The sequence below is a fragment of the Pristis pectinata genome, chromosome 21 (assembly GCF_009764475.1).
Source record: "Pristis pectinata isolate sPriPec2 chromosome 21, sPriPec2.1.pri, whole genome shotgun sequence".
Taxonomy (NCBI): Eukaryota; Metazoa; Chordata; class Chondrichthyes; order Rhinopristiformes; family Pristidae; genus Pristis; species Pristis pectinata.
The window spans coordinates 5,274,446-5,294,445 of record NC_067425.1 but is presented as its reverse complement, the minus strand read 5'-3'; the positions used below and the strand labels follow the sequence as shown (position 1 = coordinate 5,294,445).

The 20,000-nt window shown below is 41.2% G+C and overlaps 1 protein-coding gene across 7 annotated transcripts in view; it reads left to right on the top strand.

Annotated features, from left to right (window-relative positions):
* The window catches only part of vmp1 (vacuole membrane protein 1), a 150,108-nt gene that overhangs the window by 44,607 nt on the left and 85,501 nt on the right, over nt 1–20,000 (top strand). The window lies entirely within an intron of this gene.

Below are 20,000 nucleotides of genomic sequence, written 5' to 3'. Positions count from 1 at the left end.
GAACTCTCCAGTTTATGTGCCTTAATTCCACAGAATTATTGAACCTTTAAAAGTAAAGAGGCAATAAGGTCTATGTGCAACCCCCCAACTTGCATGTTTTTAAAAAAAAAATGTTAGTTATTTTGGATGAAGCATTTCCGTGTAGGTAAATTTGTCTACGTAGGTTAATAGTCATAGAACAATACAACATGAAACAGGCTCTTTGGCCTACCGAGCCCACGTAGACCATCAAGCACCCAGTTTTACACTAATTCTATCCTGCCCTGGCCCTCCCATCAACTTCCCCAGATTTCACTGCTTGCCTACACCAAGAGCAACTTACAGCGGTCATTTAATCTACCAGTCCGCACATCTTTGGGACGTAGGAGAAAATCCACGAGGTCACAGGGAGAACGTGCAAACTCCACACACAGCACTGGAGGTCAGGATTTTGAACCTAGGTCACCGAAGCTGTGAGGCAGCAGCAGCAGCTCTATTAGCTGTGCCACCCACACTTTCCCATGGTTAAAGTACTCATTCTCTCTCACCTCTTACTGAAGCTGACTCTTGCCAACAGCAGGTAGTTGGATACTGCCTGTACTGATACCCAGTGCAAGGTGGTTGCTTTCTTGTGTGAACCTTGACAGTGAAATAATGCAACGATGCAGCACATTCTCGCAGAGTTTTTTTCCTCTTTGCATGAGTATATGCATTTTTCTGGAAAGATGACTAGCGAGTGATTAGAATTAAGATCTCTGTTTTCATGCCACTGAACCAGCTGCAGGACTCTAGCAAAACTCTTATAACTCTATCTTTATAGGGAAGAGATGTCTGGAGAGTGGAGAACCACTAGTTTGCTGTAGCAAAGTACATTGAAGCTGCAGCAGGTTGTCATATTCCAGCTGCAATTCCACTGATTATATAATGGTGGAAGAGAATTTCAAGGGGCTGTAGAGAAGTGGAGAAGGGGTGTTGGTGATGGGGATATGGAGAGAGGGAAGCCACGTAAAGGTGGTATTAAAATCCTGCAACTTCACCCTGTCACATGACACCTTACAGTTACTATATCAAAAAAGATATCTCAGAGTAGTGGGTTACTTGTTTGATCTGTGTGATGAAATATGTATTATATGGGGAGCCATGAAGGAGTTGGGGAAGTGATATTTTGAAAATTTTTGGATCAATGGTAAAAGTGTACACTTAAACGTTACATAAGAGAAGTTTAAATTATTGCCTTCCCGCTCTTAAATTGAATAACCTGGAAAATCCCTTGGGTGTCTACTTTGGTTCTGAGGAGGTCACTGTGGAACCTGCAGATTCAGCCACAGGTGGGGTAGGAGTTGCTCGGTGGGTTGAGTAGGTGGTTTGGGAGGTAGTGCGCTCTGTCGCTTTTGCATGCTTTGCTCTCAATGCCTTCCACCTAGAGTGATCATTCAAGGCCCAGAGATTCCCAAAAGTCAGTGGGGATATAGCAGTTCGAGAATCCCCTTTGAATCTTTCCCTCTACCTATCTGATAATCCCTCATGCAATTTCTTGAGTCTGGTGTTGGGAATGCCAGTGATGTGGCCTGCTCAATAAAGCAATGTACTTGGGGCCTTAATGCTGGGGATCAGACCTGGGAGAGGATGTTGACATTGATTTACTTATCCTGCCAATGGATTTTACATTAGTGGTATCTCTCCAGTGCTTTCGGGTGCCTGCTATGATCCAAGTCTCCAAAGCTAACAGGAGAGCAGGACTCCCTGCCACCTAGTGCACTATGAACTTCGGGTGGGGAGGGAGCGGGGGCGGAGGAGATATGGTGTTGAGATTTTGTTCTTGAAACTTTTTCCTTGGAAGGTTTAATAAAGGCTGTGTTGATGAACCAAAAGTGCTGGTGAATTTCATCATTGAAGTCTGTCTTCACTGAGAGGTGGCCCCTGAGAAGAGAAATGCTCCACATTTTCTAGGGTCTAGTCATGGACTTCCATTGTTGTTAGTGGTGCTGTACAGCAGGGGCACGTTGTTTGTTTTCTCATTATGTTGAATGCAAAGCCCATCGTCGTGTTTGCTTTAATGAATGAGTTGACTTGGAGCTCAACCTCCAAGCAAGCACATATACAAGCTGCATGGATCTGGTGGTCAAGGAGGACCCTGGTGATGACTTTTCCTGTGGTAGACAGCTCAAAGATGATCAGGATAAGTGTCTGAAGTCCCCTGTCATGTTTTGTTCTTCCTAGACATGCAAGATGAGCTTCTAAGTTTGTGACAGAAGTTCCTCATAACCAAGTTTTAGAATTTCAGCAGGGATGCTGTCTTCTCGCAAGACCTTGTTGCTTTTTAGTTGACTTGTAACATTTCAACTGCTTTGGTAGTGGTGAGGCTGAACATAGAACATAGAACACTACAGCACAGTACAGGCCCTTTGGCCCACAATGTTGTGCCGACTTTTTATCCTGCTCTAAGATCTATCTAACCCTTCCCTCCCACATAGCCCCCTATTTTTCTATCATTCATGTGCCTATCTAAGAGTCTCTTAAATATCCCTAATGTATCTGCCCCCACAACCTTTGCTGGCGGTGCATTCCATGCACCAACAACTCTCTGTGTAAAGAACTTACCTCTGACATCCCCCTCATATCTTCCTCCAATCACCTTAAATTTATGCCCCCTCGTGTTAGCCATTGTCGTCCTGGGAAAAAGTCTCTGACTGTCTTCTCGATCTATGCCTCTTATCATGTTGTACACCTCTATCAAGTCACCTCTCATCATCCTCCTCTCCAAAGAGAAAAGCCCTAGCTCACTCAACCTGAAGAGGATTGTTTGCTCTGAAGTGAAGTTAAGGCTGCTTTTTTGTTAAGAATGGAGTCCTGGTTAAGGTCTTTTGAAGTGTTCCTTCCAACTGCTACATGAGGACCTTGCTAGTTGACCTCTGATTTACTCTTGAGGGTGTATGGTGGAGTTTCCAATCCAGGCATATCTTGCATTTACAGTGGTTTCATGATCATTCACATCAAACCAGTCCTGATTGCATCCTAATGGTGTCTCACTGAGATGATTTAAAATCTAACAGTTGTCAGTTTGTGGATTGGAAGTGTTATTGTGAGATCTTGGGCTTGTTTTTGTGGTGAGGCAGGTTGTTGATTGTGACAAGTCAGTGCTCCAAGCATTTTGTCAGGAGCATTTTCCTATTGGAATTAGTTTTTCCTGTTTCTCTTTTCTTGGGGTTGCATCTTCCCGAATCCTGGCATTGATTTCACTGAAGAGGATCAGGTTGCCTCACACAGATATATACCCACGTCTTTACCCCTATACCCACCCACCGCTCCCAAGGTCAGAGTAGAAGTCCTTTTGGGCTTTATCTGTGGCTTCAAGGGTTGGGGCATAGAGTTAGCCCATGGGGAGGTGTTGAGTCTTGCTCATTCCCAGGAGCAAATCCCACCTGTGAAAATATCATTCCTCTTCTGGTTTGCCCATCCAAAGGAAGGTGTACCCACCACTGTTCTTTAGAACTGCCTTTCTCCTGCCCATCATTCTCAGACTGTTAATCTTGCTATTAAAGCATCCAAGTTCACAAGCTTTGATATCATATTGAGTGGAAGGTGTCTGTGCATGATTTCTGTTAACTTGAGGTAGCTGTTGTACAATTAGCACAGTCTTGACAGACTGAGGCTTGGATTCAGTGATGAGGGGTGGCTGAGGTGAGTGAAGACCAGGATCTGCTGATGGATACTGACGTTCGCAAAAAGGTTGATATTCTTGTAGATGGACACATTCAGCCATAGGTGCCTATGGGTACTGCTGCCCTCACTAACCCCCTCTCTGCACATTAACCCTCTAGGCTTCAGTTCACTCAGTGCTTGAATTTGAAAATGTTCAGCTAGCATGAGATTTCCTGCCATATTCCAACCATGCAGCTCCAGGACACACCAGCAGATGGAGCTGATGACTCATTTCAATGGCATATGAAGGAAGGATTCAGGTCACACAGTGATCTAATTACATCAGTATATGCTTAACTCCATTTAATTAACTCGCTCCATGAGGGAAACCTTTCTTAGAACAAAAAAAATTGTTACTGTCATCTCCACCTGGTTATGTTATAATACTGAGACATGCCCATTCAGCCACTTGGAGCACAATCTATTTTAGACTTATCTCGTCCCATAATTATTTAATCTAAGTCCTTGTTCCTCTTGTGAATAGGAAAATTATTTTGAAAAACGTAGAAGGCTTAAGACCCTCTTGAAGCTACCACCTAAGATGAAATTTATTTATTGAACAAAAATAAGGTAAGATAAATAATGGGTGCCTAGACTGACTGAAAAAGGCCCAATTCTCTGAAAGCTTCAGTCCCAATGCTGTACTTAAATGACAATTTAGTCTCTAACTAGGCAGTAGACTTGTGACTGAGACCTAAATAGGCAATGTTTTGCCTACTTGCAAAAGAGAGAGGCTCTCAATTTAATGTACTTGTTCAATACTTGTTTCAGTCTTTGAGCTACAGCAGCACTGATGAAGGGTCTCTGACCTGAAATGTTGAACTGTTTCTTTTCTACAGATGCTGTCTGACCTGAGTGTTGCCAGCAGTTAGTTTTTATTGCAGATTTCCAGCATCTGCAGTTCTTGTTATTTTTCATTTATCACTGTTTGATCTTGGCTCTAAGTATTGCTTTGCATCCTGGTGCAAACGGGTGATATAAGTTGTCCTTTTTCTTCTGACTTTGCTGCCTTTTCTCCCATCCCTTCAGAAGTTGCTGCGTTGAGGGACTTGCAGAAATATGAAAAAGTAGATGAAATGCTGGAAAAGCAGATCAAGTTCACTGACAACTTGAACTTTAAGTTAATTCATGGTTGGATCTTTTTCGCAGCAATTCTGATGAAAGAACTCTACCCAAAATAGTAGACCTTGCGGTGTTGCTGCTAATAGTTGATCGTGTAATGAAACCTGTTGACCTTTCTTTCATCAAACAAGGAACCAGGAGGTTCTCTAATTTCTGTTGAATATTTAATGTTTGGCCAAAATTGTAATGGAACATTTTTTCTGATAATTAAATACACTTGAGCAAAATATATCAATTAAATGTGTTAGCCAACCAGTGCTGACACAGACGTTGCTAATGAACCTGTGGTGTGAGTATGGTAATACTGATTTGGTCTCATGTTGTAATCTTAGTAGAAACACCCAAAGTACACTCCAACACAGGTGAAGATGCTTCCTGGTTTATTTGTTTAACAAACATTTATCACCATTCAGTAACCAAGGAAATAAAATTTCGCTCTGAACATAACATTTGCATGCTCTACTATTCAAATTTTATCAACAAGTGCACAGAGATATTAGGATTACATCCCATCAATAATATCTAATTTTCCCCCAATTTGTTTAACATAATTAGAGTTATCCATGTCAAAACTTCAATTTAGTCGTAAGTACTCAGAATTAGCTACTCCATTTCTTTGGAAAAGTTAGGTCCTGATATAAAACTCTAGTTCCTTATCCTGTGGGGAAGTGGGGTGCAGTTTCACTCCTGTGACTGTCCACGCACTGTTTGTTGTTCAAGCTGTGATTTTGCAAAGATGTTGATAAGTGTTCAAGCCCCCACACCACAACCAGTATGAAGGCTGAAGCTGTCCTTTGTAAATCTACAAACAATAAACCTGGAACAGGAAATGGACACTGGAAAAACCTGTAGGACCTTGACAGAAGATGAGAGCTGTTTACAGCAAGTTGCGCTGCACAGGTTTGCTGGGAACTGAGCAATGAGGGTTAATTTTACAGATGGAACTGAAAAATGCTGGCAGAGTAGTTCTCAGTGACACTTGTGTATTGTTTCATCATTAAATGTCACATGGTATTTCGTGACTGGGGACTGGCCTTCTGCCAGTGGTTTACACAAGTTAGAAGGATGGGAATTTACAGTTTTTTGCAAGACTACAACATAATGTGTATAAAATTACAAACTGAAACAGTTGACAAATTTACTGTTCAAAATAACAATAATACAGGAGAACTGCCTTGAAAATGAATTGTTTCTTGCTTTGTTTTGCTTAATGGAGGATACTTGAGAATATACCTATTGCTGACATTTCTTCTTGTGTTGTTTCGGGGTCTAGGATGACTTGTTCCAGTCGGGTTTTTTGGGTTCCAAGGTAATATGGTAAAATGGCTTTAAAAACTAGTTCAGGGTAATTGCATTAACTATATTCCCTCACTCTTGCTTACGGTTTCTTGTACACTCTTGTATGAAATTGAAACCTCAGAACATAAGTGATAGAAACAGGAGTTTGTATTTGTCCCCTTGACTACTCAACCCTTCAATAGGATGGCTGATCTTTTACATTGGAGCCTCTTTCTGCACTAACCCCCAAATCATTTGATTCCCTTAACATCCAAAAATCTATTGATCTTGCTGTAATGCACTCAGCAACTGCATCTCCACAGCCCTCTTGGAGAATTTCCAAAATTTGCCACTCTGGGTTCAGACTGATAAATACTGAAATTATTTTCCTGGTGAGTTTGTGGAAAGTTTTACTCAGTGGAGACTGGCTAGTTTTACCAGTGATTTTAAATGCATACTTAAAGTTTAAAACTAAAGTAAGTATTTTTTAAAATCATTCTTTCTGGTAAAATTCAAATTATTGTAGTTGACGTGCCTGGAAATTTCCTTTGAGAGAGCATAATGTGATTTAACTCTATCTGAATGTCATCTTGTTTTGTCCTTGCACTCCTATTTTATTCCCTTCCTTCCCTGCAAATAACCCCTAGCATCTCTCATCTATCTGCATCATCTTGAAGCACTTTCATGCATTTCTGTTGATCTGGATGGTTGAGTGATATCTCCCTAAGTATTTTAATGACATGTTAATAACCAGCGCCAGGAAATAACACCCAGGATTCACTCATCCAAGAGCGTCTTGATGTTTTTCTCTTGCATATTCATTTCCAGTATCTTAAGTTATTTTTAGTGCAGTTATGCTTTTGTTACAACATTGTGGCATTTGTTGTATTTTTCATTCAATATGCATGCAAAGTACAAATGGACCACTGAACTTCATTCAGTGTCTTGGTACTGATTTGCATCAAGGCGGTGTGTATTGGCTGCCTGTCACGTTGGCATCCGGTAAGTTTTGTTTCAGGTGGAGTGTGGAGCATAGAAGTTATAAGCATTGCTGTTTAAGTGTCAAGCAGTTACTGCTGTGTAGAAATCATAAACCTTGTGTTCAGCTGCAGAGATCACATGATTGAGGACTTAGCCACTTTTCTTGTACGTGAAATTTGGAAGCAAATACACATGAGAATTAGATTTAGTCCATACCTCCCCCTATCCAATAGTGTTGCACTTACAGGGGAAAAATTGGAGGGGGAGAGGGGAGGGAAGGTGCATCCCTGAAGTTTGAATGAAAGTGTGCCATGTGCACTTGCCTACAGTGCACTTGATGAAACAGTTCATCTACAGCATGAGGCTTTTTGTTTTGGAAAAGCTCATGAGTGTGGATTGTAACTTCTTCCTACCAGAATCAACTGTGCACTAATCTGCCAAATGTCTAGTCTTGTTAGCTCTTCTGGTTTGCTGGATCACCTTACTTTAACAATACTTAATTGAGTGCATGGGAAAGTAGAAAGAGGGAATATGCATCATTTTGGTTTTTTTCTTCTTCCCCACCCCCACTGAATTTACAAGTATTGTGTGATAATTATTTTCCTTGTTTGGATAGTTTTGCTGTGGATGTAAATTCAACAGTGCTGTCCCTTATCCCAGTGTTTCTCTCAGTTGCTATTTTTAATTTAATTATTTCCTCTTTGGATTAGGAAACTAGTTTAGTTTTTTGTTTCATCACTGGTTATTAGGAACAGAATACCAAGAACTTGATCCCTGGATTGAATAGCCATGGCTTCACAGCGCCAGCAGCCTTGGTTCAATCCTGCTTTCTGTTGCTGTCTGTGTGGAGTTTGGATGTGACTGGGCTGGTTTCCCCGGGCACTCCACATCCTGAAAGGGTGCTGTTTGGAAGTTAATTGGCTATTGCGAATTATCACTGGCATTTGTGAGTGCAGGTGGAGTTGATGAGGTTGTGAGAGTCATTGGGTTACAGTAAAGTAAGTGGGAGAAAGGAATAGTTCTAAGAAGCTGCAGAGACTCAATGGGCTGCATGGTCTCTGGAAAAGCTGAAAATATGACAAAATAGAAGCCCTAGCTCACTACTGCCCTGTGCTCACTGGTCTATATTTGACTCTCAGCTTCCAATGATAGAAAAGTCGTTCTTACTCATGTGTTTCATTCCCTCCATGGCTTCATCCCTCTTAATCTATTTTAATCTAATGCCAGAATCCTGTCTGAACTCTGCCTGACACTGGTTTCCTGTACATTCACTAAATACATGACACAATAAGCTGCCTCCATTCCCTGCCCCTCCCTTCCAAGATATTCCCTCCTCCCTCCTCTCCCATTCCTCCATTGTTGACAAATACTGGAACCTTCTGTACATTGATATCATATCCATTAGTCTTTAGTCAATCACAGTCTGTTTTAACTTTAAGTGCTTCCATTTGAAAAGACCGCTATCATTTTACCAATATGGGTGCATTTCAAATCCATATCCTGCAGGTATTTTGCTTTATGTCACTTGAATTTCAATGTAAATTGCCATAATTCTAAAGTTCCTTTTCTCCGGAATGAAGAATCACTCATTCGTTTTGAGAATGTTTTAGTTTAAAATGAGACACATGAAACAGAACCAGATTAGAGTTGAAAAAATATTTTTAGTAGGTTTTTACTGCTCAAGGTGAATGCTGTCAATACCAGATAAGACCTTTTCGTACTGGGCAACCACCGTTGGCAACAAAAATCGAGGAGAAAAGGCTGTTTGAGGAAACTTTTGATTCATTTGGTCTACCGAGTCACATGTTCTTTTGGTGTTTTTCATCACAGTTTGTATCTCCTTTGTCAGCAAAGAACCTGTCAATATTTTGGAATTTTGTTTTTTTTTGTTTCTCCCTACCTTATTTGCCATACCTGAAAGAAAAATAAACCCTTCTGAAATTCCTCCATATTTTCTCTTGCTCTTCATTTGTGTTTAATAGGTGGCAGAAAAGCTTATTCAATTACATTATTTGTGCCTTTAACACAAACTTCTCCAGTCCACTGTGTTTTAAATCTTTCTCTGTCAACTCGATTTGATTCATTTTATCTTAATTTTCTAACCAGCTTTGGGTATTAAATTTGCAGGTGGTTCTGTTTGACCAGTGCCAAATTAATCCAAATAATTAGGAGGTGCTCCTATAATTTACTTTTACCACGTAATGTTTTGGCAGTTCTATTAATTCACTGGATGTGGGTCACTGCAAGACCAGTATTTATTGTCCATCACAATTGCCTCCAAAGATGATGAGCAGCTAGTCTCAATCTGAGGTCCATGTGGTCAAACTTACTGCCAAGATGTGCAGTGGTTTTGATGCCATGAAGAAGTTTACTAGCCTGTTTAAGGCGTTGTTAGAAGTCAAACGCGTAGAGGGCAGTCTGTTGGAGGATGATCGATTTCCTTCTCTGAAGAACAAAAATAAAATGGGTCTTTACCACAATTAAATAGTTTTGTGGTCTCCATTACTGAGACTGCCTTCTTAGTTGTAGACCTTTTATTATGGCTTTGGAGGAGTTGAATTCTTTTCTCCGGATCATTAATCAAAGCCTCCATATTATTAGACTAATAATAGGTCCAAGCATTGAACCTAGTGGAACCTGCTTCAACACGAGTCCCCAAAGATAGAAAAGATAAGTGCAGGGTTCTGCTATTTCCAAGAATTATTAGTCCTGTTAATGCAACAGTTCAATGTCTGTCACTGTCTTGTGCCAGCCATCCTGTGGGCTTCGGCTACTGTCTGCTTCTATTCATTTGGTTATTTTTGCACCTATTTTTCTCATAGTAGAGCAATTAGTAGAAATTGGGCAAGGCTTTTGGTACAGTTGTAATTATTCATAAATTTGAATTAAAAACAAAATTGATACAGTTTTTGTTCTGTTGAATTATGTCCACAAGTATGAGAGTTGAACTTACCCAGGCACATCAAGAAAAGAGTTGTTAAAAACCTGTATCCTCCCATAGAGGACAATATGGTGGTCCTTGAAGCACAGAAAACCCAAGTGGCTTGCTCTTTTGTCCTCTATTCGTCGGTTTGAACTTTATTGGATTTAGAGCAATCAAATTTACTGGGGAGCACCTATAACCACCTAACTGATATCCAGTTTGATCAGGACTTGGCTTCAGACCTTGGTCCAAACATAGATCAAAGAAATGAATTCCTGAGGTGAAATGAATTTGACTTTCCATTGCATCAAGATAATGTCACAGCATGGCATCAAAGAGGCCTGTAAAACTGAAGTCCATGGGCATCTTTGGAGTCAATGCTTTAGTGATTGTAGTTCTACCCTGCATAAAGCAAGATGGTTATGGTTGTTGGAGAGCAATCATCCCTGCAGCAGAGCACTGCTGCAGGAGTTTCTTGGTGTTGTCCTTAGCCCAAATGTATTCAGCTGCATGGGTTTACCACAGACCTATCATAAGATAAATGGTGGAGATATTTGCTAATTACGAAACATTCGATTCCATTGGCAACTCAAAACTGAGCTGTTCATGTCTGCACACAGCACATGGAAACACCACGATGTGCAGGTCTTTGCCACGTTTGGAAATAGATATGGCCTTTCCTTCATTGCTGAGTCCAAAACCTGGAATTTCCCAATCCTACAACATTGTTGGAGTAATTTAGGATGAGTAATAAATACTGGCCTCACCAATGACACCCAAGTCCCCAAAAACATGAATAAAGTAACAATTACTTTGTCGTTTCCTTGCTTTTATTATTTAGTAATGTTCTTTTAAGTACTTAACTGCTTTCCTTTTGAAGATTATTTTAGATTCTGCTCTGTGTTCTTAAATTTGTAAGATATGTTTACTGATTCAAAGACCTGTGGAAACTGTTCTCCATTTATTAAAAGCTTTGTTTTGAATACCTGAGTCAGGCCCCTATTAATCTTTCAATGAATCTAAATTCCTGAATTCAAAGCTACATCTCTAGCATCATCTTCTCCTGAATCTTTACTACTAGATTGCGGAGTCCTTAACTAATGATTTATACAAGTTTAGCTTCATTTCCTTTCTACTCTGTAAACATGCTTGGGTGCTCTATTTGCTGTTTTCCTCCCCCTCCTACAGTTTAAAAAAAATGCTTTCTCAGTACTCCTGAAGCAACCATCTGCTTCTCTGTTCCTTTTAAGCTTTCCTCAACAACACTGCAAGTACTCCTGTAAAATTTTATTCCTGGAAATTTGTGTCCAGTCAGTTACACTTTCAGCCTATTGAACCCTCCCATTCCATTTACTGTTGTCCTACTGACTGGTGATGTATTTTGAGGTGGTGGTTACTGTCAGCCAACCAGTCTGGTGCTGACACTTGTCCATTGCAAGTCTGCCACCTCATTTGGATTTTGAATTGTCATTTAAAAAAATAAGGGTTTTATACTTTTCCTTTTGTCTTTCTCTCTTGCTCCCAATCCATTTTTTCTTTCCCTCCATCTTTCAGAACATGATGTGACATTTGAATTCAACCACCCTAATATGTACTTGCTCCTACAAGACTCTGAATGGAATGAAAATTTAACTTTAACGTTTAACAGCTAATTATGACTTGCCTATATTGTGAAACCCAGATGTACACCTAGTTCGTCTCGATTTATATTTAAACATTTCACCAGGTGCATTGTTTCTTTATATAAAAAAAACACTTGTCTCCTGTTCACTACTATGATGTACAAAGACTTGACCCATGATCAAGAAGCTCTGTTGAGATTTTGTCTGTACTTGTGGTCACAGCACTTTATCTGTTGCTCTCTAGTCAGCTTAATCTTCCTGTTTTCAGTAAGTGGGGTGGGTACTGCTGTCTGCAGCTGTGGGGGTTTGTTGACCACAGGAATAAGTACAGAATGAATCATAGTATGTAGGCACAGAAGCCTTCCATACAATGCAGAAGAACAAGTTATGGCCCTTGTTTTATAAAATTTGTAAATTGAGATAGCAGCTGAAATATTTCTTAATCTTTTTTGAGAACCACATTGTCACATGCACCACTGTGAGAGCTACCAATCCAAACACATTCCCAGCACGTTGTTTAAAAAATAATTGATGCATTTGATAAGGAATGTGAGCTTTTCAGATAAGGACCAATTTTCTGCTTCCAGGGGAGTGACTGTGTTTTTGAGTGAAAAAGATCAGTTTTTGTTTGAAATGAGTTTTGAGGATCTATTCTGGAAGAGTTGCAGAATTACTGATGTCTGTCTTTCGTAGGTACTATTGTTTCCCTGACCAAAGATAGAAAATAAAAAATAGAAGCAGTAATAGGCCATTTGGCCCCTTGTGCCTTCTCCACAACTCAATCAGATATTGTTTGATCTTGAACTTCATCACACTTCCCTGCACTAACATCCATTACTCTTTATATTTCAAAACCTATTAGTGTCTGTCTTACAATTGGGCCTCCACATCTCTCTTGCCTAGAAATGTCCAAAGACTACCTACAGAGTGAAGAAATTTCTTGTCATCTCTAAACTAAATGATTGATTACGTATTTTGAGTTCTTTCTGGTTCTAGTGACCTCAGCCAGGAGGAACCAATTCCATATCTTCCCTGCCAATTTCTTTAAGAATTTTGTTTGTTTCAATGGTGTCACCTCTCTTTCTTCTAAACTTGAGAGTTACAGGTCTGGTGCACTTAACTGCACCTCTTGCAACACACCTACAATTTTGGGAATCAATACAGTAAACTTGTGCTGGACTCCCTTGATCAAAATACCTTTATCCTTAGTATGTTAACTTTTAAATGCTTTTCCAAGATACTTGGAATCTGCAGCATCTTTAATGTGTTCATTAATATTAGATTGGTTTTGATATACTAAATCACACCCCTCTCACAGCTCTCTGCTCTACATAATGATGGTCTGTAGCTTGTCAACCCCATGTTGAACATTGATGTAGCTTGGAAGGTCTGCTCAGGCCTGGCAGACTCTGTCCTGCTTGCCAACTTTTGTTTTGTCTGAGCTGCTGAGAAGCTGATCCTTCTTGCCTCTTCCAATACTACACCTCCCTTGAAGAGAGTCAGTTTCCAGAGGTTCTGACCATTGGAAGCTATTTCCCAGTTGACTCTGTGATGTTTGCCATCTCCCTTCTTTGCCATCAGTTGTTCTGGTAGTTGAGGCATGAATGCTTAGCAGTTAGGAACCCAGTGACCAGTGCACTGGGCAGAATGTGTTTGGGAATACAGCCATTATCAATCGCCGAATGTCACCATAAACATTGGCTAAACTAATCACTCGCTGCATCTTCCCATTCCCACCCTTTTTATGCCTTCTGCAGAGACCACACTCTCCTTACTCCCTGTTCTGCTCGTCACTCTGCACCCACCCCTCTCTAACTCCTGGCACTTTTCCCTACTACCGCAGGAGGTCCAACACTTGTTCCTACACCTCTTCCCTCACCACCATCCAGGGAGCTAAACAACCCTTCCAGGTGAGGCAAATATTCATGTGCACCTCTGCCCACCTCATCTCCTGAATTCAGCGCCCCTGATGTGGCCTCCTCTCCAGCGAGACCACAAACAGACTAGGCGACAGGTTTGCAGAGCACCTGTGATCTGTCCGCAATGGCCATCCCGAGCTCCCGGTTGCATGCCATTCAATTCTCCTTCCCGTTCCCACAGTCACCAGTCTGCCCTTGGCCTTGTCCACTGCCAGGGTGAGGCCCAACACAAACTAGAAGAACAGCACCTCACAATGGAGGGAAATGGACAGTACATGTTTTGGGTCAGGACCTTTCATCTGGACTGTCCAGTCACTTCACCCATCGGATTCCCACCCCACCTGGTTCCATATGCCCTTTTCTCCCCCTTCTCTGCTCCCACCTATGACCTATGCCCCAGTCTCCCAACTCCACCCCTCCCCTTGACCTCCCCTATCTGCCCATCATCCCTCGATCCACCTATCACCTTCCAGCCCCTGTCTAACCCCTTAACCGCTTCTCTTTATACTGGCTATCTTTTCTCTCCACTGATGCAGGATCTTGAACTGAAACATTGACAATTCCTTCCCCCCCTCCCCCTCCCCTTCCCACAGATGCTGTTTGTCCTGCTGAGTTCCTCCAGTTTTTTTTCTCTAGAGTCCAGCATCTTCAGTCTCTTGCATCTCCCTGGCTAAGTGAATGTATGTTGACAGAAATTGTCAAACTCCAGCTACTCTGGTGTCTTTGTCTCATCTGGTGCCGAAGATGTGGCTGAGGCAATGAAGGTGGAAACTTAAGCCTTTTCTTCTGCCTTCCCATTGAAGATGGACTTTTACAGATGCTAAAACTTGCAAGTTTGCATAAAATTTTCATTTAAAAACTTATCCAAACCCCAAGTGAAGTCTGATCAATCCTTGGGCAATGAGGAGGAAAAAGGCCATCTGTAGTTTTGTAGGGAAATTGGAGACAGTAATAATCTCGGCATTATTTCCACCCCAAAGGTAGAGGACGGGGTGTGTGGGGAAAAGAAAGAACTATTGTAACACCAGGCAATGGGACTGAAGAAAAATAGAATGTAAAACCTCATTCTGGCAAAATCGCTGGAAATACTCAGCAGGTCAGGCAACATTTATGGAGAGAGAAACAAGTCATCATTTTAGGTCAATGATCCTTCACCAGAACTGGAAAAATGAGAAAAAAATGTTTTAATTTGAAGAAAGGGGAAGGGTGGAGGGAAATAGGAACATTTGTGATAGGGTGCAAAATTTTCAATGTAATCATTATTTTAAATACTGGCAGCTAGATACGGGAAAGAAAACAAACCAAGGAATAAATTGATACCTGTAATATCTGTGAAGAAAGGGGAGAAAGATTATCTGAAGTTGTTGAATTCAGCATTGAGTCTTGTGGGTTTTAATGTGCCCAGATAGAAGATGAGGTGTTGTTCCTTTCACTTAGTCATAGAGTTATACAGCATGGAAAGGGGCTTTTCAACTCAACTGGTCCATGTCGACCAAGATGCCCATCCAAGCTAGTCTCATCTGTTGGCGTTTGGCCCATAACCTTCCAAACCTTTCCAATCCATGTACCTGTCCAACTGTCCTTTTTAAAGTTGTTATTGTACCTGCCTTAACCACCTCTGGAAGCTCATTCCACCTGGATACCACCCTTTGTGTAGGGGGGAAAGAAAAGCTGCCCCTCAAGTTCCCATTAAACCTTTCCCCTTTCACCTTAAACCTAGGCCCTCTAGTTTTTGATTCCCCAACCCTGGGGGAAAAAAAACTGAGTGCATTCACCATATCTGTGCCCCTCATTGGACTGTTCCAAAGACGTTAAAACATAGGAAGCCAAAGATGGGGGTCACAGAGGGAGTGGGATGGAGATTTAAAGTGGCAGGTGACTGGAAGATCAGGACCACCCTTGCAGATTTATTGCAAAGCGGTCGTGCATTCTGTTTTTTTTATGTTTTTAAAAAAAAACAACATTGTGAGCACTGAATACAGTACACTAAATTGGAAGAAGCGCAAGTGAATTATGACTTCACCTGGCGAGGTGGTTTGTAAGGGTCCCTGGATGGTGGGAAGAGATGAAAGGATGGGTTCGTTCATGGTGAGAAGAAAGGTTAGTGATGGAAGAGTAGACTAGGAAGTTGTGGGGAAACAGTCACTTCAGAAAATTGAAAGGGGAAGGGAAGATGTAACTGGTGTTCCAATTCCATTAGAGATGGTGGAAATCATGAAGGATGATCTATTGAAAGTGACGGGGTGAAAAGTTAGGATGAGAGCAACTCTGGCTGGGAGGAAAGGGAATGAAAGCAGAAGTGTCAGCAATAGGAGATGTGGCTTAAAAAGTCAAAGGTCAGCAACTTGAAATGTTGACTGTTTTTTCTCTCCGCAGATGCCATCTAACCTGCTGAGCATTTCCAACATTTTCTGTTTATTTTGGTGCTTCTCTTTCTAACCAATGAACTTGGATTTGAATTGCTTAATCACTAAAGTTCATAAACAATGGACTAAGTCATTGGATTATGTGGCAGCTTCACATATACATCATCCTTTTTAAAGTTAACCTTGAGTATATTTTGTTTGTGTATCCTTGCCTCCTTACACTTCACTCACTCACACTCACACACTCTCTCTCTCTCTCTCTCTCTCTCTCTCTCTCTCTCTCTCTCTCTCTCTCTCTCTCTCTCTCTCTCTCTCTCTCTCTCACACACACACACACCATGACTTACTTAAAAAATAATAATTGATTTCAAAACACTTTTGATTTCTCAAAGGAATGAAAAATCTAGTAATATAATTTCTGTCAAACTGAAAAACAGCTGGTAGTTAAACCTTGAGTATGTTGTGAAAGGAGTTAAGCTCCTGCCAATGATTTGATGTTAAACCTCAAAACATGTGGCTTATTTTGTTTATAATGTCTGTTTTTTGGTTGATCTAACAGTTTCCAGAGCAAATTTAGAAGTATGATTATCCATCTGTTATATATTAGGTTTGGTTCCCTATTGCGTGTTCTTCATTTATACCTAGGGAATAGTGGGTTTGGCTTGTGTTGCAACAACTGAATGTGGTATTCTGGATTTTTTCACTTTGATTCCCTGAAGAAATGATCAAGAGATTAAGGTGCTGATATGACAATTCTGGCTTTGGACTCGTGATTGATTTAGCACTGAGTCTTTTAAGAGTAACCACCGATATACCATTTCTGAACAGTCCATGAACATTACCTCTATTCCTCTTTTGCACTATTTATTTATTTTTGTAAGGAAGAAGGCAGAAGCCAGAATAGAAAGGAGGGAGGAGCACAAGTTGGCTTCTGCCCTCTTCCTTTCCAGTCCTGATGAAGGGTCTTGACCTGAAATGTCGACTGTTTATTTCCCTCCGTAGATGCTGCCTGACCTGCTGAGTTCCTCCAGTATTTTGCGGGAAAATGTTGTTTATCCAGAGAATTATTATAATATAGGACACACTAATACAAGAGATAGTTGAGACACATAGAGCACATCTAGCTTCCCCTTAAATACATCATGCTGATAAAGGTAGATAAAGAACAATAGGAGGAAGCTCTTGCAAATTGTAGCCAATTGTGCCGGATGGTCTGTGTCTGCAAGTTTCTTTTCTAATGAACTCATCAAGGAAAGATTTTGTAAACAAGGAAGCTAGACTGGTGTCACAAATGTCAGGATTTTGCTTTCTCTTCAGAAAGTGCTGTGAGATCATTTTACATAAGAAACCGCAGAACAAACAATCAGGCCTTTGGTTTAAAGTTTAAGGGTGGACGTCTAAATATCCAACATGTTCCCAGTGCTCAAATGAGTGTTCACCCAGTATTAAGACTTGAGTTGAAGTAGGGCTTGAAACCACAGACAGGGAGGCACATACTGACCAAAATATTCTGAAATGTAGAAATATGGCATATTTTTCTTTGAATGGAAACTACTGTTTTGGCTTTTGGGGAAAGTAAAGACGGAAGACCATCATTCAACTCTTGTTGGTAGCTTTTGAGATTGTAGAAATGAGAGAGGTAGAGTAAAGACCTTGCGATTCGCTTTTACAGGTACTGCTTCTTTAACTAATCGATCATTCCACTAAGCTGCAATTCAACAGTTTAATTACATTTCCACGGAATCAACTTGTCATGTATAATCTCCAGACTCGTCCAGACAGAACTATAAGAGCTATGAATGCTTGAGGCTTTGGGGCTGCATTTGAAGAAAAATATTTCTGTTTAAAAATTGCCAATAAATGATCTAACAAATTTAAAATGTAAATATTGGTTAGTTTTACCCGCCCCCCCCCCCCCCCCCCCGGAAAGGTGGGAAAAAAAAGTTGGGCTTATGGCACTGGGAGTGCTGAGCTAACCAGAGGAAAATTCTAAGCAGGGAGTCGAAGTGGTTGACCACTGATCTTGTTCCATGTGTTGAATGCTCTCCCTGGTAGACAATTTTGATGAACAGTTAAAGGAATGCACAAGTACCAAAATATTTCAAGTGTCTTGGAAACAAGTTAACCTCAAACCTTGCAACTAAAATTAAATGGCACATCTCGTAGAAGAGAGATTCTTTGAATTAAGCTGCCTTGCACTTCATGGGTCAGAGTAGAACCTTTTGGGGGGGGAGAAAAAGTTCAATATCTGAAATATTTGTCCCTTTTTTTTCCTGATCCCACTGGCCCCGTCACCCATCACTTTCCCCTTCCCCACCCTCTCCATCTGCCCATCACCCACATTCACACCAGTTCCCCTCCCCAAATCCTTCCATTTTTATTCCGTGGTCCACTGTCCTTTCCTATCAGATTCCATCTTCTTTTAGCCCTTTGTCACTTCCACCTATCACCTCCCAGCTTCTTGCATTGTTCCCACATTCCCTCCCTCCCTCCCTCACCTGCCTATCACCCCCCCCTCACTTGGATCCATCTGTCACCTGTGAGCTCTTGTTTCACCCCTCCTCTCTGCCCCCCATACCCCCCCCCCAATCATCTTATACTAGCTATCTCCACTCTTTCCAGTCCTGATGAAGGGCCTCAACCCGAAACGTTGACTGTTCATTTCCGTCCATAGATGCTTCCTGACCTGCTGAGTTCCTCCGGCTCCTTTGTGTGTTGCATATAAAATGAGAGACTGCTTTGGCCTTTGTGCCCTGGGTCCAATTGAATATGCCAGCAAGTGTATTTTTCTGGGGTTGCTGGCAAGATGTCACTTTATTTTGGCAACCCATCTCTGTAATCTTTGAGGCAAGGGAGAGTGCTGGCCTGCACGAAGAAGAGAGCCAAAATCTATAGATTAGGATTATCACATTTATAACCAGGTTTAGTTACAATTGCATAGAAGCGCCGACACAGTCAGCATCTATTCAGTGCACCAGAGAGCCACTTGCCTAGAAATTCTGACATTGTTTTTGAAACGATGCAGTGGCACATCTAATAGAGCAGTTGCCTCATGACTCAAGTGACCTGGGTTCAATCTTGATCTCCGGTGTGTTCTTTGTGGAGTTTGCATGTCCTTCTCGTGACAGCGCAAGTTTCTTCTGGGTGCTCTTGTTTCCTCCCGATTCCAAAGATGTGTTGGGTTGGTGGGTAACTTGCCACTGTAAATTGCCCCTGATGTAAAGGCAAGTGGTAGAAACTGGGGAAAGTGGTGGGAATATGGGAAGAATAAATGAGACTAGTATAAATGGCTGTCTGATGGTCACAGGGACTCCCTGGGCCAATCTGAATAAGATTGAGTATATGGAACAGAGCTGTATAGAATGGTGAGGGCCGAATCTTTGTTGCTGACAGCTTTGGAGAAACTGGGTAGCTATACATTTGGTGGCACCGGTTGCATAAATCTCGTGGATTAGAAGTTGGTGCATTCACACATTTAAAATCTTTCCTGCTATAAACCACTCATTCTTAGCAATTGTAATCACTCGCGTTACTTTCATTACAAAATTCAAGCACCGAGAAATCCCTTGCAGGTCAGCACTTTTTAGCTTAAATTTAAGTACTTGATAAATGCCAGGTCTTGCACCTTGCCTGTTAATGTCCAAATGAATGCATTTGAAAATTCAGTTCCCTCATGTGTCCATTGTATCTGATTTGCTAAATTGGTATCAATCCTGTCCTGAGGAAAATAAAACCTTCTAAGCCTTATTCCCAGATATGAGCAATTCTGTTGCTGACCTGGGGTACGATGCTGGGAATGCTGCATTGGCAAGGATGCCACATTTCAGCTAAGTTCATGCCTGCTCACATGGGGAAATGTAAAATCCACGGTGCTGTTTGAATAGGAGTGAACCTGTCCAAAGTACTGGCCTCTATTTTCCTTTTAGCTAATACAGCCAAAGCATATTATAGAGTTATTCATTTATTTGCTGTAGCAGATCAAGTGTGCAAATTGCCTGCAACGTGTGAACATAAAGTTTCCATTGATCTGGGACATTAAAATGTGGACATTTTATGTTTGACATTTTGAGGTGTTGAGTGACGTGTATTTCTTCTCCACTCCCAAAAA